The sequence below is a fragment of the Heptranchias perlo genome, unplaced genomic scaffold (genome assembly GCF_035084215.1).
Source record: "Heptranchias perlo isolate sHepPer1 unplaced genomic scaffold, sHepPer1.hap1 HAP1_SCAFFOLD_384, whole genome shotgun sequence".
In the NCBI taxonomy this organism is placed as follows: domain Eukaryota; kingdom Metazoa; phylum Chordata; class Chondrichthyes; order Hexanchiformes; family Hexanchidae; genus Heptranchias; species Heptranchias perlo.
The window spans coordinates 144,073-162,127 of record NW_027139396.1 but is presented as its reverse complement, the minus strand read 5'-3'; the positions used below and the strand labels follow the sequence as shown (position 1 = coordinate 162,127).

General features: G+C 52.5%; 11 non-coding genes and 1 pseudogene across 11 annotated transcripts; all 12 read left to right on the top strand.

The window, feature by feature from the left end:
- Nucleotides 1–699: 699 nt before the first annotated feature.
- On the top strand, nucleotides 700–866 carry LOC137311867 (U2 spliceosomal RNA; annotated as a pseudogene).
- Nucleotides 867–1,678: 812 nt separating this feature from the next.
- On the top strand, nucleotides 1,679–1,869 carry LOC137311816 (U2 spliceosomal RNA). The gene has a single exon (XR_010960571.1). It is a non-coding gene; the product is annotated as a U2 spliceosomal RNA (small nuclear RNA).
- Nucleotides 1,870–2,681: 812 nt separating this feature from the next.
- On the top strand, nucleotides 2,682–2,872 carry LOC137311802 (U2 spliceosomal RNA). Its single transcript, XR_010960557.1, has one exon. It is a non-coding gene; the product is annotated as a U2 spliceosomal RNA (small nuclear RNA).
- A 6,268-nt stretch (nucleotides 2,873–9,140) lies between these two features.
- On the top strand, nucleotides 9,141–9,326 carry LOC137311845 (U2 spliceosomal RNA). Its single transcript, XR_010960591.1, has one exon. It is a non-coding gene; the product is annotated as a U2 spliceosomal RNA (small nuclear RNA).
- Nucleotides 9,327–10,138: 812 nt separating this feature from the next.
- On the top strand, nucleotides 10,139–10,329 carry LOC137311834 (U2 spliceosomal RNA). Its single transcript, XR_010960588.1, has one exon. It is a non-coding gene; the product is annotated as a U2 spliceosomal RNA (small nuclear RNA).
- An 812-nt stretch (nucleotides 10,330–11,141) lies between these two features.
- Nucleotides 11,142–11,332, top strand: LOC137311800 (U2 spliceosomal RNA). Its single transcript, XR_010960555.1, has one exon. It is a non-coding gene; the product is annotated as a U2 spliceosomal RNA (small nuclear RNA).
- An 812-nt stretch (nucleotides 11,333–12,144) lies between these two features.
- LOC137311815 (U2 spliceosomal RNA) lies at nucleotides 12,145–12,335 on the top strand. The gene has a single exon (XR_010960570.1). It is a non-coding gene; the product is annotated as a U2 spliceosomal RNA (small nuclear RNA).
- An 812-nt stretch (nucleotides 12,336–13,147) lies between these two features.
- Nucleotides 13,148–13,338, top strand: LOC137311833 (U2 spliceosomal RNA). Its single transcript, XR_010960587.1, has one exon. It is a non-coding gene; the product is annotated as a U2 spliceosomal RNA (small nuclear RNA).
- Nucleotides 13,339–14,150: 812 nt separating this feature from the next.
- Nucleotides 14,151–14,341, top strand: LOC137311832 (U2 spliceosomal RNA). Its single transcript, XR_010960586.1, has one exon. It is a non-coding gene; the product is annotated as a U2 spliceosomal RNA (small nuclear RNA).
- Nucleotides 14,342–15,153: 812 nt separating this feature from the next.
- On the top strand, nucleotides 15,154–15,344 carry LOC137311831 (U2 spliceosomal RNA). Its single transcript, XR_010960585.1, has one exon. It is a non-coding gene; the product is annotated as a U2 spliceosomal RNA (small nuclear RNA).
- Nucleotides 15,345–16,156: 812 nt separating this feature from the next.
- Nucleotides 16,157–16,347, top strand: LOC137311799 (U2 spliceosomal RNA). The gene has a single exon (XR_010960554.1). It is a non-coding gene; the product is annotated as a U2 spliceosomal RNA (small nuclear RNA).
- An 812-nt stretch (nucleotides 16,348–17,159) lies between these two features.
- On the top strand, nucleotides 17,160–17,350 carry LOC137311814 (U2 spliceosomal RNA). Its single transcript, XR_010960569.1, has one exon. It is a non-coding gene; the product is annotated as a U2 spliceosomal RNA (small nuclear RNA).
- The last annotated feature ends 705 nt before the right edge of the window (nucleotides 17,351–18,055 follow it).

The following is an 18,055-nucleotide window of genomic DNA, read 5'->3' as shown; positions in this document are numbered from 1 at the left end:
GCTGTCCCAGAGGAGGCTGCGGTGGAGACGAGACCGTCACCCATCTCCTTATGGAATGTGCCTTTGCAAAGAAGGTCTGGAGAGAGATGCAGTGGTATCTGTCCAGGTTCGTCCCGAGCAGTTCCGTAACACAGGTTTCTGTGCTCTACGGGCTGTTCCCGGGGACGCACACTGAGACGGACATCGGCTGCTGCTGGAAGACCATCAACTCGGTGAAAGACGCCCTTTGGTCTGCCCGAAACTTGCTGGTCTTCCAGCACAAGGAGCTGTCCTCGACCGAGTGTTGCAGACTGGCACATTCCAAGGTCCAGGACTACGTGCTGAGGGACGCACTGAGGATGGGTGCGGCCGCCGCAAAGGCCCTGTGGGGAAAGGCAACCGTTTAGAGCCTTCCCGACATTGTAAACCGAGGGGCTGCAATCAGGGAAAAACCCCCTCGGGCAGAATGTAAAATTCAAATTGCTGTAATGTAACTGTAATGAATCTGAAATGGACCAGAAATGAATCTGTAATCAATAATCTGTGTTGAGTATGATGCAATGGGACACCCGAGAGTGTCATGAACTGTAATGATGTCCAATGTTCTCATTGTACTGCACTTAACGTAACCTGCAAATTGTATAATCTGTATTGTGTACGTTTGGAAAGTGATATGACAACTGTTTTGTATGTACTGCTGCAAATTTTTATGAATAAAGTATATTTTTTGGAAAAAAAAAAAAATCAGTTTAATATCTGATACGTCCCCTATCTGGGGACCAAATATTAAATTGATTTTTGGAACAGGGAGATGGAACGAGAGCTTGCTCCGTTCACTCCGCGCATCGACCTGGTATCGCAGTGCTTCCAGGATCGGTGCAGCTCCCCTCGGGGAGATTCGAAAAACAAAAAACAGATTTTGTTTCTTTTTTGGGCCATATGTTATTACTGTAGTCAATATTGTTATAAAAGAAGGAAAACTTTTTACAGCTGCTTGACCATGCTCTCCTTTCCTTCGTAGGTTGTTGCTCGCTCCGCGTTGTTCCTCGCCCGGCCGTTGTGCCATGTTGCCAACGCCGCTGACGCCACTTTCACTCCTGCTCAGCAAGGTAAGCAGCCACCATTGTGTTTTTCTTCCCGTATCTGTCCATGGAGACTTGGCCTATATTTCAGGGTGAGGCCTCACCACGTTTCCCGCTCGACAGCTAAGCTGGAGGTTGCCCCCTGTTGGATTTCCGTGCGACTGCAGGCACGGGCGCCTCCATTGGAAAAGGATGGGTGGGTGGATGGGGGTTGGTGGTGTTGGGCACATGCACCCCGCCCTGCCCGCCACGCCTGCTGCAGTCTATTCTCATGACACCCTGCCTGTCTCCTACGACTTATTGCCGGGAACCAGCCTTAGCAAACCCCAGACTTTACTTGGCAGCTGCAGGACCGATTCTGCGCTCCATTGAGATCCTGCGCGCCCGTTGATTAAGCACCCGAAAATGCAAAAGCTGTGATCGTGTTACCTCAGCCAAAGGGAAGGGGGGTGTTACGGAGATGGCTTTTCATCTTGGTTAGATGTTCTGGTAAAAAATATTGTGTTGCTCAAAGTTTGCCGGCCACTCTTCACACCTAAGCTCAGTCACCCAACACCATTTTGAAGAAGAAGAGAGAGTCCGAGGAAGAATGGAGCAGGAGCGGGAGTTTACCGGTTATCGCTTCTCGGCCTTTTGGCTAAGATCCAGTGTAGTTTCTGTTCTTATCAGTTTAATATCTGATACGTCCCCTATCTGGGGACCAAATATTAAATTGATTTTTGGAACAGGGAGATGGAACGAGAGCTTGCTCCGTTCACTCCGCGCATCGACCTGGTATCGCAGTGCTTCCAGGATCGGTGCAGCTCCCCTCGGGGAGATTCGAAAAACAAAAAACAGATTTTGTTTCTTTTTTGGGCCATATGTTATTACTGTAGTCAATATTGTTATAAAAGAAGGAAAACTTTTTACAGCTGCTTGACCATGCTCTCCTTTCCTTCGTAGGTTGTTGCTCGCTCCGCGTTGTTCCTCGCCCGGCCGTTGTGCCATGTTGCCAACGCCGCTGACGCCACTTTCACTCCTGCTCAGCAAGGTAAGCAGCCACCATTGTGTTTTTCTTCCCGTATCTGTCCATGGAGACTTGGCCTATATTTCAGGGTGAGGCCTCACCACGTTTCCCGCTCGACAGCTAAGCTGGAGGTTGCCCCCTGTTGGATTTCCGTGCGACTGCAGGCACGGGCGCCTCCATTGGAAAAGGATGGGTGGGTGGATGGGGGTTGGTGGTGTTGGGCACATGCACCCCGCCCTGCCCGCCACGCCTGCTGCAGTCTATTCTCATGACACCCTGCCTGTCTCCTACGACTTATTGCCGGGAACCAGCCTTAGCAAACCCCAGACTTTACTTGGCAGCTGCAGGACCGATTCTGCGCTCCATTGAGATCCTGCGCGCCCGTTGATTAAGCACCCGAAAATGCAAAAGCTGTGATCGTGTTACCTCAGCCAAAGGGAAGGGGGGTGTTACGGAGATGGCTTTTCATCTTGGTTAGATGTTCTGGTAAAAAATATTGTGTTGCTCAAAGTTTGCCGGCCACTCTTCACACCTAAGCTCAGTCACCCAACACCATTTTGAAGAAGAAGAGAGAGTCCGAGGAAGAATGGAGCAGGAGCGGGAGTTTACCGGTTATCGCTTCTCGGCCTTTTGGCTAAGATCCAGTGTAGTTTCTGTTCTTATCAGTTTAATATCTGATACGTCCCCTATCTGGGGACCAAATATTAAATTGATTTTTGGAACAGGGAGATGGAACGAGAGCTTGCTCCGTCCACTCCGCGCATCGACCTGGTATCGCAGTGCTTCCAGGATCGGTGCAGCTCCCCTCGGGGAGATTCGAAAAACAAAAAACAGATTTTGTTTCTTTTTTGAACCATATGTTATTACTATAGTCAATATTGTTATAAAAGAAGGAAAACTTTTTACAGCTGCTTGACCATGCTCTCCTTTCCTTCGTAGGTTGTTGCTCGCTCCGCGTTGTTCCTCGCCCGGCCGTTGTGCCATGTTGCCAACGCCGCTGACGCCACTTTCACTCCTGCTCAGCAAGGTAAGCAGCCACCATTGTGTTTTTCTTCCCGTATCTGTCCATGGGGACTTGGCCTATATTTCAGGGTGAGGCCTCACCACGTTTCCCGCTCGACAGCTAAGCTGGAGGTTGCCCCCTGTTGGATTTCCGTGCGACTGCAGGCACGGCCGCCTCTATTGGAAAAGGATGGGTGGGTGGATGGGGGTTGGTGGTGTTGGGCACATGCACCCCGCCCTGCCCGCCACGCCTGCTGCAGTCTATTCCCATGCCACCCTGCCTGTCTCCTACGACTTATTGCCGGGAACCAGCCTTAGCAAACCCCAGACTTTACTTGGCAGCTGCAGGACCGATTCTGCGCTCCATTGAGATCCTGCGCGCCCGTTGATTAAGCACCCGAAAATGCAAAAGCTGTGATCGTGTTACCTCAGCCAAAGGGAAGGGGGGTGTTACGGAGATGGCTTTTCATCTTGGTTAGATGTTCTGGTAAAAAATATTGTGTTGCTCAAAGTTTGCCGGCCACTCTTCACACCTAAGCTCAGTCACCCAACACCATTTTGAAGAAGAAGAGAGAGTCCGAGGAAGAATGGAGCAGGAGCGGGAGTTTACCGGTTATCGCTTCTCGGCCTTTTGGCTAAGATCAAGTGTGTTCCTTTTCGGGCTTATTTGGATCTGAGCGGACTGGAACGCTGGCCGCGACCTCGTGCGCTCGCAAAGTGCGGACTTTGCTGTGATTGGTCGTTTGTGTGTTGGCTCCGCCCCTAAATTTGCATAAGGACCACATCAACACTGCAATGGCAGGGAAGGGCACCCGGGCAGTCGGCCATGGTGTGCCAAACACCGTCAGGGTGACGGTAACGACAGTCGAATGTGTTTCGCCGGTGGATCGGGAGCTTTTCGTCAAGCGCGTTCTACTCGACTGCTGTGGATTCAAAGCGACGGACATCTTCTGCCTCCAGGATTTCCCTCGAAGCGGACATTTTGACGTCACCTTCAAGACCGTCGCTGGATGCCAGAAGCTTCTTCAAGTCTTCAAGGAGAAGGGGAGCGTCGGACTGCTGGCCATGCTCACTGCGGAGCCGCTTTTCACCCTCCCAACGCAGAGGAATCGCAAGCTGATTGTACACATGTACAACCCACACGTCCCGGTCGCCGATGTGCTGACGTTCCTCGCCAGATACGTCGACAGGGCGCAGAACAGCGTCGACGTCACCGACCAGTTTGGGATCTGGACCAGCAAGAGGGAAGTCACGGCAACGTTGAGACTGGACGCCCACGGCAACATCGTCCACCCTCCCTCCAGCTTCGCCATCGGAGGAAGTCGAGGATACATCACGTATGTGGGGCAGCCCAGAGTCTGTCGCACCTGCGGCAAATCCGGCCATTTGGCGAACACCTGCACTGCAACCATCTGCAAGAACTGCAAGCAGGAAGGACACCAGACTAAGGACTGCAAGGAGAGCAAGCGCTGCAACCTGTGCGGGCTGGAAGGCCATCTCTACAGGGTCTGCCCCGAACGCAACCTCAGCTACGCCCAGGCGGCCAAGAACAACACAGCGGAGGAGGAGGGGGAAACAAGCAAGGATGCCCCAAAGAAGGCCAAGAGTCAGCGCCCGGCCGCGACCTCCTCCAAGAAGACCCTAGCCCAGGAAAACAATGAACGAGGAAAGGGTCAAGCCGAAAACTGCCAGACCCCGACACCCAGCTCCGAGCCTCCCCAACAGATGACAGAGTCCATGGACGAGGAGGCAGCAGAGGGAGGATGGCAGCTGGTGGTCAATAAAACCAAAAAGAAGAAGCCAGAGAAAAGGAAACAAGCCCCTGCCGACACTACACCAGGGGCCAAAAGAGCACTCGAGTCGCAGTCGGACTGCAACGACTACCCCGAGTCTGACGAGGAGGGACGACAGGAGCGAAGTGGCCAGCCGTCCCACCCAAAGCGGCAAAATACCCAAGGTGACCCCGATGCGATCGGCACCCCCCATCTCCAGAACACTGGGAGCGACAACGCCTCCAGTGCCCTCCAGCTCCGGGAAGCTGGCAGCATCGTAGTGCCCAGCGCACACCAGCTCCGAGACACCGGGAGCAGCACCGCAGAGAGCGAAGACCAGCTCCGGGAAACCGGGAGAAGCGACAACGAGGAGCCCCAACCGATCGAGGATCGCACGGACTCTTCACCCGACACCAGGCCGCCGATGTCACCCCGGCGGAACGACGACCCCCTCTCTGAGGCAGAACAGAACTCGTACCTCAGCTCAGGGATCGTGGAACACTTTACACAGATCACCTATATGCAGAAACACGGCCAAGAGCTGGAAACAGCAAACGGACTGACGGGTGAGACTTTAAACAATTGTTAAAATGGGTCTGAAAGTCGCATCCATTAACGTGCGTAGCGTTAAAAGCACTACGCGATGTGTGTCGACCTTGGACTACCTGGCCAAGGTCAAGAGCGACCTGCTGTTCTTACAGGAGTGCGGCCTGCCGCATCTCAGCAATTACAGGCAATGGTCGCAGCGCTGGGCCCACGGGCCGTCTATCTGGTCGGGAGGCAACGATAACCGTGCCTCCGGCCTGGGGATTCTGCTGCGGGGGGGCAACTTCACCATCACCGAAGTAAAGGAGGTGGTGGGGGGCCGTCTCCTCGTAGCAGACGTAAAGTACAAAAACGCTCCGCTCCGGCTGATCAACGTGTACGCCCCGGCTCTGAAGGACGAGCGGCTGGCCGTCTTCCAGCAGCTCCCACTGCTGCTGGCGACGTCCAAGCCGGTCATTCTCGGCGGTGACTTCAACTGCATCATCGATGCGGCTGGACGATCCGGCAGAGCCGACAGCAAACTGGACGCCACGTCCAAACTCCTGATGGAAGCGGTGAAAGACGCCAAGCTGTGCGACGTCTTCAGCAACCCTGCAGACGGAGCGGCGCGTCAATACACCTGGTCCAGACCAGACGGGTCCGTCCGTTCCAGGATAGACTTCCTGTTTGTATCCCCGAAGCTCAAGGTCAGATCCACCAAGGTCACACCGGTGTTCTTCTCTGACCACTGCCTCCTCCTGGCCGACTGTCACCTACAGGACGATCAGAGAGCGGGCAGGGGGACATGGAAGCTGAACGTGAAACTGTTGACCCCGGGAAACATTGAGGAACTGACGAGGGATTACAAAGGTTGGAGAACCGTAAAACCCCTTTTTGATTCCCCAGTGCACTGGTGGGAAGCCATCAAGGCGAACATCAAGAGGTTCTTCATCCTCAAAGGTGTTCAGAAGGCGAGAGAGAGGCAGAGGGAAACGTCCCGACTCCAGAAAAGCATGCAGAATCTTCTCCTGCTGCAGTCGATGGGGATCGATGTCGGGGAGGAACTCAGAGAGGTGAAGGACCAGCAAGCCTCGCTCTTTGCCTCCGAGGCCTCCAAGATCATCTTCCGGTCCAGAGTCCGCTCCGTGGAGCAGGACGAGACTTGCTCGCGCTTCTTCTTCCAAAAGGTGCACAGAGAGAGCTCTGTGATCAGCAGCCTGAAGGAAGAGAACGGCTCGGTCACGTCCTCGCAGCCCGACATACTGAGGATCTGCAAATCCTTTTATGCCGGACTGTACGACGCGAAGCCCACAGACAGCGCGGCCTCCCACTCCTTCTTGTCGTCTATCACGGAGGTTCTAGACGACAGCAAGCGGGAGAGTCTGGATCACCCGCTAACTCTGGACGAACTGACAAAGGCCGTCCGATCCTTCGAGAAGAGTAAGACTCCCGGAAGCGACGGCTTACCGATGGAGTTGTACTCGGCTCTGTGGGACTGGATAGGCCCAGACCTGCTGGAAGTGTACGGGGGTATGCTTCTGGCAGGCAGCATGTCAGACTCCATGAGGAAAGGCATCATCACCCTCATCTACAAACAGAAGGGGGAGAGGGAAGAAATCAAAAATTGGCGACCCATCTCACTACTTAACGTGGACTACAAAATTCTGTCCAAGGTCATCGCCAATCGGGTCAAGTCAGCCCTGGAGGTGGTGATCCACCCCGATCAGACCTGCGCCGTACCCGGCAGGAAGATCTCTGACAGCCTGGCGCTACTCAGGGATACGATTGCCTACGTACAGGACAGGGGGGTGAACACCTGCCTGATCAGCCTGGACCAGGAGAAGGCCTTTGACAGAATATCCCACATGTACATGATGGACGTGCTCTCCAAAATGGGGTTTGGGGAGGGAATCCGCAATTGGATCCAACTGCTCTACACAAACATCAGTAGCGCAGTTTCAATCAACGGGTGGGAATCAGAAAGCTTTCCGATCAAATCTGGAGTCAGGCAGGGCTGTCCTCTCTCCTCCGTCTTGTTCGTGTGTTGCATCGAACCCTTTGCCGAGTCCATCAGGAGGGATGCGGGCATAAGAGGGGTGACGATCCCAGGCAGCGGAGGCACTCAGGTCAAGGCCTCCCTGTACATGGATGACGTCGCCGTCTTTTGCTCGGATCAGCTGTCGGTCCGCAGATTGATGAGCATCTGCGACCAGTTCGAACTGGCCTCGGGGGCCAGGGTAAATCATAGCAAGAGCGAGGCCATGTTCTTTGGGAACTGGACCGACCGATCCTTTGTCCCCTTCACCGTCAGGTCGGATTACCTGAAGGTGCTGGGGATCTGGTTCGGGGGGGCCGGGGCGTGCACCAAAAACTGGGAGGAGCGTATCTCCAAGGTTAAGCAGAAACTGGGACTGTGGGATCAACGATCCCTCTCGATCGTGGGCAAGAACCTGGTCATCAGGTGCGAGGTGCTCTCGGTGTTGCTGTACGTGGCGCAGGTCTGGCCCATACCTCGCTCCTGCGCCGCGACAGTCACCCGAGCCATCTTCCACTTTGTCTGGAGATCAAAAATGGACCGTGTCCGCAGGGTCACGATGTACAAATCTCCAGAGAAAGGGGGGAAAGGCGTGCCCAACGTGGCCCTCATCCTGATGGCCACCTTTGTGTGCGGCTGCATCAAGCTGTGCATAGACCCTCAGTACGCAAACACAAAGTGTCACTACGTGCTGAGGTTCTACCTGTCCCCGGTGTTGAGAAGGATGGGCCTGGCCACGCTGCCACGGAACGCTCCGTCCAGTTGGACCGTTCCGCCCCACCTGTCCTGCGTGGAAAGGTTTGTGCAGGAAAACACCTTTGACCACAAGGCGATCAGCAAGTGGTCCGCACGTAACGTCCTCGAGACCCTGCGGGAAAAGGAGATGGTGGATCCTGTCGGTTGGTTCCCCGAGCAGACTGTCAATGTCATTTGGCAGAACGCCTCATCGCCAGAGCTCTCAAACAAGCACCAAGACCTAGCTTGGCTGGTGGTGAGAAGGGCCCTTCCCGTCAGATCCTTCATGCACTCCCGGGCTCTCAGCGCCACCGCGCGCTGTCCCAGAGGAGGCTGCGGTGGAGACGAGACCGTCACCCATCTCCTTATGGAATGTGCCTTTGCAAAGAAGGTCTGGAGAGAGATGCAGTGGTATCTGTCCAGGTTCGTCCCGAGCAGTTCCGTAACACAGGTTTCTGTGCTCTACGGGCTGTTCCCGGGGACGCACACTGAGACGGACATCGGCTGCTGCTGGAAGACCATCAACTCGGTGAAAGACGCCCTTTGGTCTGCCCGAAACTTGCTGGTCTTCCAGCACAAGGAGCTGTCCTCGACCGAGTGTTGCAGACTGGCACATTCCAAGGTCCAGGACTACGTGCTGAGGGACGCACTGAGGATGGGTGCGGCCGCCGCAAAGGCCCTGTGGGGAAAGGCAACCGTTTAGAGCCTTCCCGCCATTGTAAACCGAGGGGCTGCAATCAGGGAAAAACCCCCTCGGGCAGAATGTAAAATTCAAATTGCTGTAATGTACCTGTAATGAATCTGAAATGAATCTGTAAGCAATAATCTGTGTTGAGTATGAAGCAATGAGACACCCTAGAGTGTCATGAACTGTAATTATGTCCAATGTGTTCATTGAACTGTACTTGACGTAACCTGCAAATTGTATAATCTGTATTGTGTACATTTGGAAAGCGATATGACAACTGTATTGTATGTACTGCTGCAAATTTTATGAATAAAGTATATTTTTTGAAAAAAAAAAAAAAAAAAAAGTTTCTGTTCTTATCAGTTTAATATCTGATACGTCCCCTATCTGGGGACCAAATATTAAATTGATTTTTGGAACAGGGAGATGGAACGAGAGCTTGCTCCGTCCACTCCGCGCATCGACCTGGTATCGCAGTGCTTCCAGGATCGGTGCAGCTCCCCTCGGGGAGATTCGAAAAACAAAAAACAGATTTTGTTTCTTTTTTGAACCATATGTTATTACTATAGTCAATATTGTTATAAAAGAAGGAAAACTTTTTACAGCTGCTTGACCATGCTCTCCTTTCCTTCGTAGGTTGTTGCTCGCTCCGCGTTGTTCCTCGCCCGGCCGTTGTGCCATGTTGCCAACGCCGCTGACGCCACTTTCACTCCTGCTCAGCAAGGTAAGCAGCCACCATTGTGTTTTTCTTCCCGTATCTGTCCATGGGGACTTGGCCTATATTTCAGGGTGAGGCCTCACCACGTTTCCCGCTCGACAGCTAAGCTGGAGGTTGCCCCCTGTTGGATTTCCGTGCGACTGCAGGCACGGCCGCCTCTATTGGAAAAGGATGGGTGGGTGGATGGGGGTTGGTGGTGTTGGGCACATGCACCCCGCCCTGCCCGCCACGCCTGCTGCAGTCTATTCCCATGCCACCCTGCCTGTCTCCTACGACTTATTGCCGGGAACCAGCCTTAGCAAACCCCAGACTTTACTTGGCAGCTGCAGGACCGATTCTGCGCTCCATTGAGATCCTGCGCGCCCGTTGATTAAGCACCCGAAAATGCAAAAGCTGTGATCGTGTTACCTCAGCCAAAGGGAAGGGGGGTGTTACGGAGATGGCTTTTCATCTTGGTTAGATGTTCTGGTAAAAAATATTGTGTTGCTCAAAGTTTGCCGGCCACTCTTCACACCTAAGCTCAGTCACCCAACACCATTTTGAAGAAGAAGAGAGAGTCCGAGGAAGAATGGAGCAGGAGCGGGAGTTTACCGGTTATCGCTTCTCGGCCTTTTGGCTAAGATCCAGTGTAGTTTCTGTTCTTATCAGTTTAATATCTGATACGTCCCCTATCTGGGGACCAAATATTAAATTGATTTTTGGAACAGGGAGATGGAACGAGAGCTTGCTCCGTCCACTCCGCGCATCGAGCTGGTATCGCAGTGCTTCCAGGATCGGTGCAGCTCCCCTCGGGGAGATTCGAAAAACAAAAAACAGATTTTGTTTCTTTTTTGAACCATATGTTATTACTATAGTCAATATTGTTATAAAAGAAGGAAAACTTTTTACAGCTGCTTGACCATGCTCTCCTTTCCTTCGTAGGTTGTTGCTCGCTCCGCGTTGTTCCTCGCCCGGCCGTTGTGCCATGTTGCCAACGCCGCTGACGCCACTTTCACTCCTGCTCAGCAAGGTAAGCAGCCACCATTGTGTTTTTCTTCCCGTATCTGTCCATGGGGACTTGGCCTATATTTCAGGGTGAGGCCTCACCACGTTTCCCGCTCGACAGCTAAGCTGGAGGTTGCCCCCTGTTGGATTTCCGTGCGACTGCAGGCACGGCCGCCTCTATTGGAAAAGGATGGGTGGGTGGATGGGGGTTGGTGGTGTTGGGCACATGCACCCCGCCCTGCCCGCCACGCCTGCTGCAGTCTATTCCCATGCCACCCTGCCTGTCTCCTACGACTTATTGCCGGGAACCAGCCTTAGCAAACCCCAGACTTTACTTGGCAGCTGCAGGACCGATTCTGCGCTCCATTGAGATCCTGCGCGCCCGTTGATTAAGCACCCGAAAATGCAAAAGCTGTGATCGTGTTACCTCAGCCAAAGGGAAGGGGGGTGTTACGGAGATGGCTTTTCATCTTGGTTAGATGTTCTGGTAAAAAATATTGTGTTGCTCAAAGTTTGCCGGCCACTCTTCACACCTAAGCTCAGTCACCCAACACCATTTTGAAGAAGAAGAGAGAGTCCGAGGAAGAATGGAGCAGGAGCGGGAGTTTACCGGTTATCGCTTCTCGGCCTTTTGGCTAAGATCCAGTGTAGTTTCTGTTCTTATCAGTTTAATATCTGATACGTCCCCTATCTGGGGACCAAATATTAAATTGATTTTTGGAACAGGGAGATGGAACGAGAGCTTGCTCCGTCCACTCCGCGCATCGACCTGGTATCGCAGTGCTTCCAGGATCGGTGCAGCTCCCCTCGGGGAGATTCGAAAAACAAAAAACAGATTTTGTTTCTTTTTTGAACCATATGTTATTACTATAGTCAATATTGTTATAAAAGAAGGAAAACTTTTTACAGCTGCTTGACCATGCTCTCCTTTCCTTCGTAGGTTGTTGCTCGCTCCGCGTTGTTCCTCGCCCGGCCGTTGTGCCATGTTGCCAACGCCGCTGACGCCACTTTCACTCCTGCTCAGCAAGGTAAGCAGCCACCATTGTGTTTTTCTTCCCGTATCTGTCCATGGAGACTTGGCCTATATTTCAGGGTGAGGCCTCACCACGTTTCCCGCTCGACAGCTAAGCTGGAGGTTGCCCCCTGTTGGATTTCCGTGCGACTGCAGGCACGGGCGCCTCCATTGGAAAAGGATGGGTGGGTGGATGGGGGTTGGTGGTGTTGGGCACATGCACCCCGCCCTGCCCGCCACGCCTGCTGCAGTCTATTCCCATGACACCCTGCCTGTCTCCTACGACTTATTGCCGGGAACCAGCCTTAGCAAACCCCAGACTTTACTTGGCAGCTGCAGGACCGATTCTGCGCTCCATTGAGATCCTGCGCGCCCGTTGATTAAGCACCCGAAAATGCAAAAGCTGTGATCGTGTTACCTCAGCCAAAGGGAAGGGGGGTGTTACGGAGATGGCTTTTCATCTTGGTTAGATGTTCTGGTAAAAAATATTGTGTTGCTCAAAGTTTGCCGGCCACTCTTCACACCTAAGCTCAGTCACCCAACACCATTTTGAAGAAGAAGAGAGAGTCCGAGGAAGAATGGAGCAGGAGCGGGAGTTTACCGGTTATCGCTTCTCGGCCTTTTGGCTAAGATCCAGTGTAGTTTCTGTTCTTATCAGTTTAATATCTGATACGTCCCCTATCTGGGGACCAAATATTAAATTGATTTTTGGAACAGGGAGATGGAACGAGAGCTTGCTCCGTTCACTCCGCGCATCGACCTGGTATCGCAGTGCTTCCAGGATCGGTGCAGCTCCCCTCGGGGAGATTCGAAAAACAAAAAACAGATTTTGTTTCTTTTTTGGGCCATATGTTATTACTGTAGTCAATATTGTTATAAAAGAAGGAAAACTTTTTACAGCTGCTTGACCATGCTCTCCTTTCCTTCGTAGGTTGTTGCTCGCTCCGCGTTGTTCCTCGCCCGGCCGTTGTGCCATGTTGCCAACGCCGCTGACGCCACTTTCACTCCTGCTCAGCAAGGTAAGCAGCCACCATTGTGTTTTTCTTCCCGTATCTGTCCATGGAGACTTGGCCTATATTTCAGGGTGAGGCCTCACCACGTTTCCCGCTCGACAGCTAAGCTGGAGGTTGCCCCCTGTTGGATTTCCGTGCGACTGCAGGCACGGGCGCCTCCATTGGAAAAGGATGGGTGGGTGGATGGGGGTTGGTGGTGTTGGGCACATGCACCCCGCCCTGCCCGCCACGCCTGCTGCAGTCTATTCTCATGACACCCTGCCTGTCTCCTACGACTTATTGCCGGGAACCAGCCTTAGCAAACCCCAGACTTTACTTGGCAGCTGCAGGACCGATTCTGCGCTCCATTGAGATCCTGCGCGCCCGTTGATTAAGCACCCGAAAATGCAAAAGCTGTGATCGTGTTACCTCAGCCAAAGGGAAGGGGGGTGTTACGGAGATGGCTTTTCATCTTGGTTAGATGTTCTGGTAAAAAATATTGTGTTGCTCAAAGTTTGCCGGCCACTCTTCACACCTAAGCTCAGTCACCCAACACCATTTTGAAGAAGAAGAGAGAGTCCGAGGAAGAATGGAGCAGGAGCGGGAGTTTACCGGTTATCGCTTCTCGGCCTTTTGGCTAAGATCCAGTGTAGTTTCTGTTCTTATCAGTTTAATATCTGATACGTCCCCTATCTGGGGACCAAATATTAAATTGATTTTTGGAACAGGGAGATGGAACGAGAGCTTGCTCCGTCCACTCCGCGCATCGAGCTGGTATCGCAGTGCTTCCAGGATCGGTGCAGCTCCCCTCGGGGAGATTCGAAAAACAAAAAACAGATTTTGTTTCTTTTTTGAACCATATGTTATTACTATAGTCAATATTGTTATAAAAGAAGGAAAACTTTTTACAGCTGCTTGACCATGCTCTCCTTTCCTTCGTAGGTTGTTGCTCGCTCCGCGTTGTTCCTCGCCCGGCCGTTGTGCCATGTTGCCAACGCCGCTGACGCCACTTTCACTCCTGCTCAGCAAGGTAAGCAGCCACCATTGTGTTTTTCTTCCCGTATCTGTCCATGGGGACTTGGCCTATATTTCAGGGTGAGGCCTCACCACGTTTCCCGCTCGACAGCTAAGCTGGAGGTTGCCCCCTGTTGGATTTCCGTGCGACTGCAGGCACGGCCGCCTCTATTGGAAAAGGATGGGTGGGTGGATGGGGGTTGGTGGTGTTGGGCACATGCACCCCGCCCTGCCCGCCACGCCTGCTGCAGTCTATTCCCATGCCACCCTGCCTGTCTCCTACGACTTATTGCCGGGAACCAGCCTTAGCAAACCCCAGACTTTACTTGGCAGCTGCAGGACCGATTCTGCGCTCCATTGAGATCCTGCGCGCCCGTTGATTAAGCACCCGAAAATGCAAAAGCTGTGATCGTGTTACCTCAGCCAAAGGGAAGGGGGGTGTTACGGAGATGGCTTTTCATCTTGGTTAGATGTTCTGGTAAAAAATATTGTGTTGCTCAAAGTTTGCCGGCCACTCTTCACACCTAAGCTCAGTCACCCAACACCATTTTGAAGAAGAAGAGAGAGTCCGAGGAAGAATGGAGCAGGAGCGGGAGTTTACCGGTTATCGCTTCTCGGCCTTTTGGCTAAGATCCAGTGTAGTTTCTGTTCTTATCAGTTTAATATCTGATACGTCCCCTATCTGGGGACCAAATATTAAATTGATTTTTGGAACAGGGAGATGGAACGAGAGCTTGCTCCGTCCACTCCGCGCATCGAGCTGGTATCGCAGTGCTTCCAGGATCGGTGCAGCTCCCCTCGGGGAGATTCGAAAAACAAAAAACAGATTTTGTTTCTTTTTTGAACCATATGTTATTACTATAGTCAATATTGTTATAAAAGAAGGAAAACTTTTTACAGCTGCTTGACCATGCTCTCCTTTCCTTCATAGGTTGTTGCTCGCTCCGCGTTGTTCCTCGCCCGGCCGTTGTGCCATGTTGCCAACGCCGCTGACGCCACTTTCACTCCTGCTCAGCAAGGTAAGCAGCCACCATTGTGTTTTTCTTCCCGTATCTGTCCATGGGGACTTGGCCTATATTTCAGGGTGAGGCCTCACCACGTTTCCCGCTCGACAGCTAAGCTGGAGGTTGCCCCATGTTGGATTTCCGTGCGACTGCAGGCACGGCCGCCTCTATTGGAAAAGGATGGGTGGGTGGATGGGGGTTGGTGGTGTTGGGCACATGCACCCCGCCCTGCCCGCCACGCCTGCTGCAGTCTATTCCCATGCCACCCTGCCTGTCTCCTACGACTTATTGCCGGGAACCAGCCTTAGCAAACACCAGACTTTACTTGGCAGCTGCAGGACCGATTCTGCGCTCCATTGAGATCCTGCGCGCCCGTTGATTAAGCACCCGAAAATGCAAAAGCTGTGATCGTGTTACCTCAGCCAAAGGGAAGGGGGGTGTTACGGAGATGGCTTTTCATCTTGGTTAGATGTTCTGGTAAAAAATATTGTGTTGCTCAAAGTTTGCCGGCCACTCTTCACACCTAAGCTCAGTCACCCAACACCATTTTGAAGAAGAAGAGAGAGTCCGAGGAAGAATGGAGCAGGAGCGGGAGTTTACCGGTTATCGCTTCTCGGCCTTTTGGCTAAGATCCAGTGTAGTTTCTGTTCTTATCAGTTTAATATCTGATACGTCCCCTATCTGGGGACCAAATATTAAATTGATTTTTGGAACAGGGAGATGGAACGAGAGCTTGCTCCGTCCACTCCGCGCATCGAGCTGGTATCGCAGTGCTTCCAGGATCGGTGCAGCTCCCCTCGGGGAGATTCGAAAAACAAAAAACAGATTTTGTTTCTTTTTTGAACCATATGTTATTACTATAGTCAATATTGTTATAAAAGAAGGAAAACTTTTTACAGCTGCTTGACCATGCTCTCCTTTCCTTCGTAGGTTGTTGCTCGCTCCGCGTTGTTCCTCGCCCGGCCGTTGTGCCATGTTGCCAACGCCGCTGACGCCACTTTCACTCCTGCTCAGCAAGGTAAGCAGCCACCATTGTGTTTTTCTTCCCGTATCTGTCCATGGGGACTTGGCCTATATTTCAGGGTGAGGCCTCACCACGTTTCCCGCTCGACAGCTAAGCTGGAGGTTGCCCCCTGTTGGATTTCCGTGCGACTGCAGGCACGGCCGCCTCTATTGGAAAAGGATGGGTGGGTGGATGGGGGTTGGTGGTGTTGGGCACATGCACCCCGCCCTGCCCGCCACGCCTGCTGCAGTCTATTCCCATGCCACCCTGCCTGTCTCCTACGACTTATTGCCGGGAACCAGCCTTAGCAAACCCCAGACTTTACTTGGCAGCTGCAGGACCGATTCTGCGCTCCATTGAGATCCTGCGCGCCCGTTGATTAAGCACCCGAAAATGCAAAAGCTGTGATCGTGTTACCTCAGCCAAAGGGAAGGGGGGTGTTACGGAGATGGCTTTTCATCTTGGTTAGATGTTCTGGTAAAAAATATTGTGTTGCTCAAAGTTTGCCGGCCACTCTTCACACCTAAGCTCAGTCACCCAACACCATTTTGAAGAAGAAGAGAGAGTCCGAGGAAGAATGGAGCAGGAGCGGGAGTTTACCGGTTATCGCTTCTCGGCCTTTTGGCTAAGATCCAGTGTAGTTTCTGTTCTTATCAGTTTAATATCTGATACGTCCCCTATCTGGGGACCAAATATTAAATTGATTTTTGGAACAGGGAGATGGAACGAGAGCTTGCTCCGTCCACTCCGCGCATCGACCTGGTATCGCAGTGCTTCCAGGATCGGTGCAGCTCCCCTCGGGGAGATTCGAAAAACAAAAAACAGATTTTGTTTCTTTTTTGAACCATATGTTATTACTATAGTCAATATTGTTATAAAAGAAGGAAAACTTTTTACAGCTGCTTGACCATGCTCTCCTTTCCTTCGTAGGTTGTTGCTCGCTCCGCGTTGTTCCTCGCCCGGCCGTTGTGCCATGTTGCCAACGCCGCTGACGCCACTTTCACTCCTGCTCAGCAAGGTAAGCAGCCACCATTGTGTTTTTCTTCCCGTATCTGTCCATGGAGACTTGGCCTATATTTCAGGGTGAGGCCTCACCACGTTTCCCGCTCGACAGCTAAGCTGGAGGTTGCCCCCTGTTGGATTTCCGTGCGACTGCAGGCACGGGCGCCTCCATTGGAAAAGGATGGGTGGGTGGATGGGGGTTGGTGGTGTTGGGCACATGCACCCCGCCCTGCCCGCCACGCCTGCTGCAGTCTATTCCCATGACACCCTGCCTGTCTCCTACGACTTATTGCCGGGAACCAGCCTTAGCAAACCCCAGACTTTACTTGGCAGCTGCAGGACCGATTCTGCGCTCCATTGAGATCCTGCGCGCCCGTTGATTAAGCACCCGAAAATGCAAAAGCTGTGATCGTGTTACCTCAGCCAAAGGGAAGGGGGGTGTTACGGAGATGGCTTTTCATCTTGGTTAGATGTTCTGGTAAAAAATATTGTGTTGCTCAAAGTTTGCCGGCCACTCTTCACACCTAAGCTCAGTCACCCAACACCATTTTGAAGAAGAAGAGAGAGTCCGAGGAAGAATGGAGCAGGAGCGGGAGTTTACCGGTTATCGCTTCTCGGCCTTTTGGCTAAGATCCAGTGTAGTTTCTGTTCTTATCAGTTTAATATCTGATACGTCCCCTATCTGGGGACCAAATATTAAATTGATTTTTGGAACAGGGAGATGGAACGAGAGCTTGCTCCGTTCACTCCGCGCATCGACCTGGTATCGCAGTGCTTCCAGGATCGGTGCAGCTCCCCTCGGGGAGATTCGAAAAACAAAAAACAGATTTTGTTTCTTTTTTGGGCCATATGTTATTACTGTAGTCAATATTGTTATAAAAGAAGGAAAACTTTTTACAGCTGCTTGACCATGCTCTCCTTTCCTTCGTAGGTTGTTGCTCGCTCCGCGTTGTTCCTCGCCCGGCCGTTGTGCCATGTTGCCAACGCCGCTGACGCCACTTTCACTCCTGCTCAGCAAGGTAAGCAGCCACCATTGTGTTTTTCTTCCCGTATCTGTCCATGGAGACTTGGCCTATATTTCAGGGTGAGGCCTCACCACGTTTCCCGCTCGACAGCTAAGCTGGAGGTTGCCCCCTGTTGGATTTCCGTGCGACTGCAGGCACGGGCGCCTCCATTGGAAAAGGATGGGTGGGTGGATGGGGGTTGGTGGTGTTGGGCACATGCACCCCGCCCTGCCCGCCACGCCTGCTGCAGTCTATTCTCATGACACCCTGCCTGTCTCCTACGACTTATTGCCGGGAACCAGCCTTAGCAAACCCCAGACTTTACTTGGCAGCTGCAGGACCGATTCTGCGCTCCATTGAGATCCTGCGCGCCCGTTGATTAAGCACCCGAAAATGCAAAAGCTGTGATCGTGTTACCTCAGCCAAAGGGAAGGGGGGTGTTACGGAGATGGCTTTTCATCTTGGTTAGATGTTCTGGTAAAAAATATTGTGTTGCTC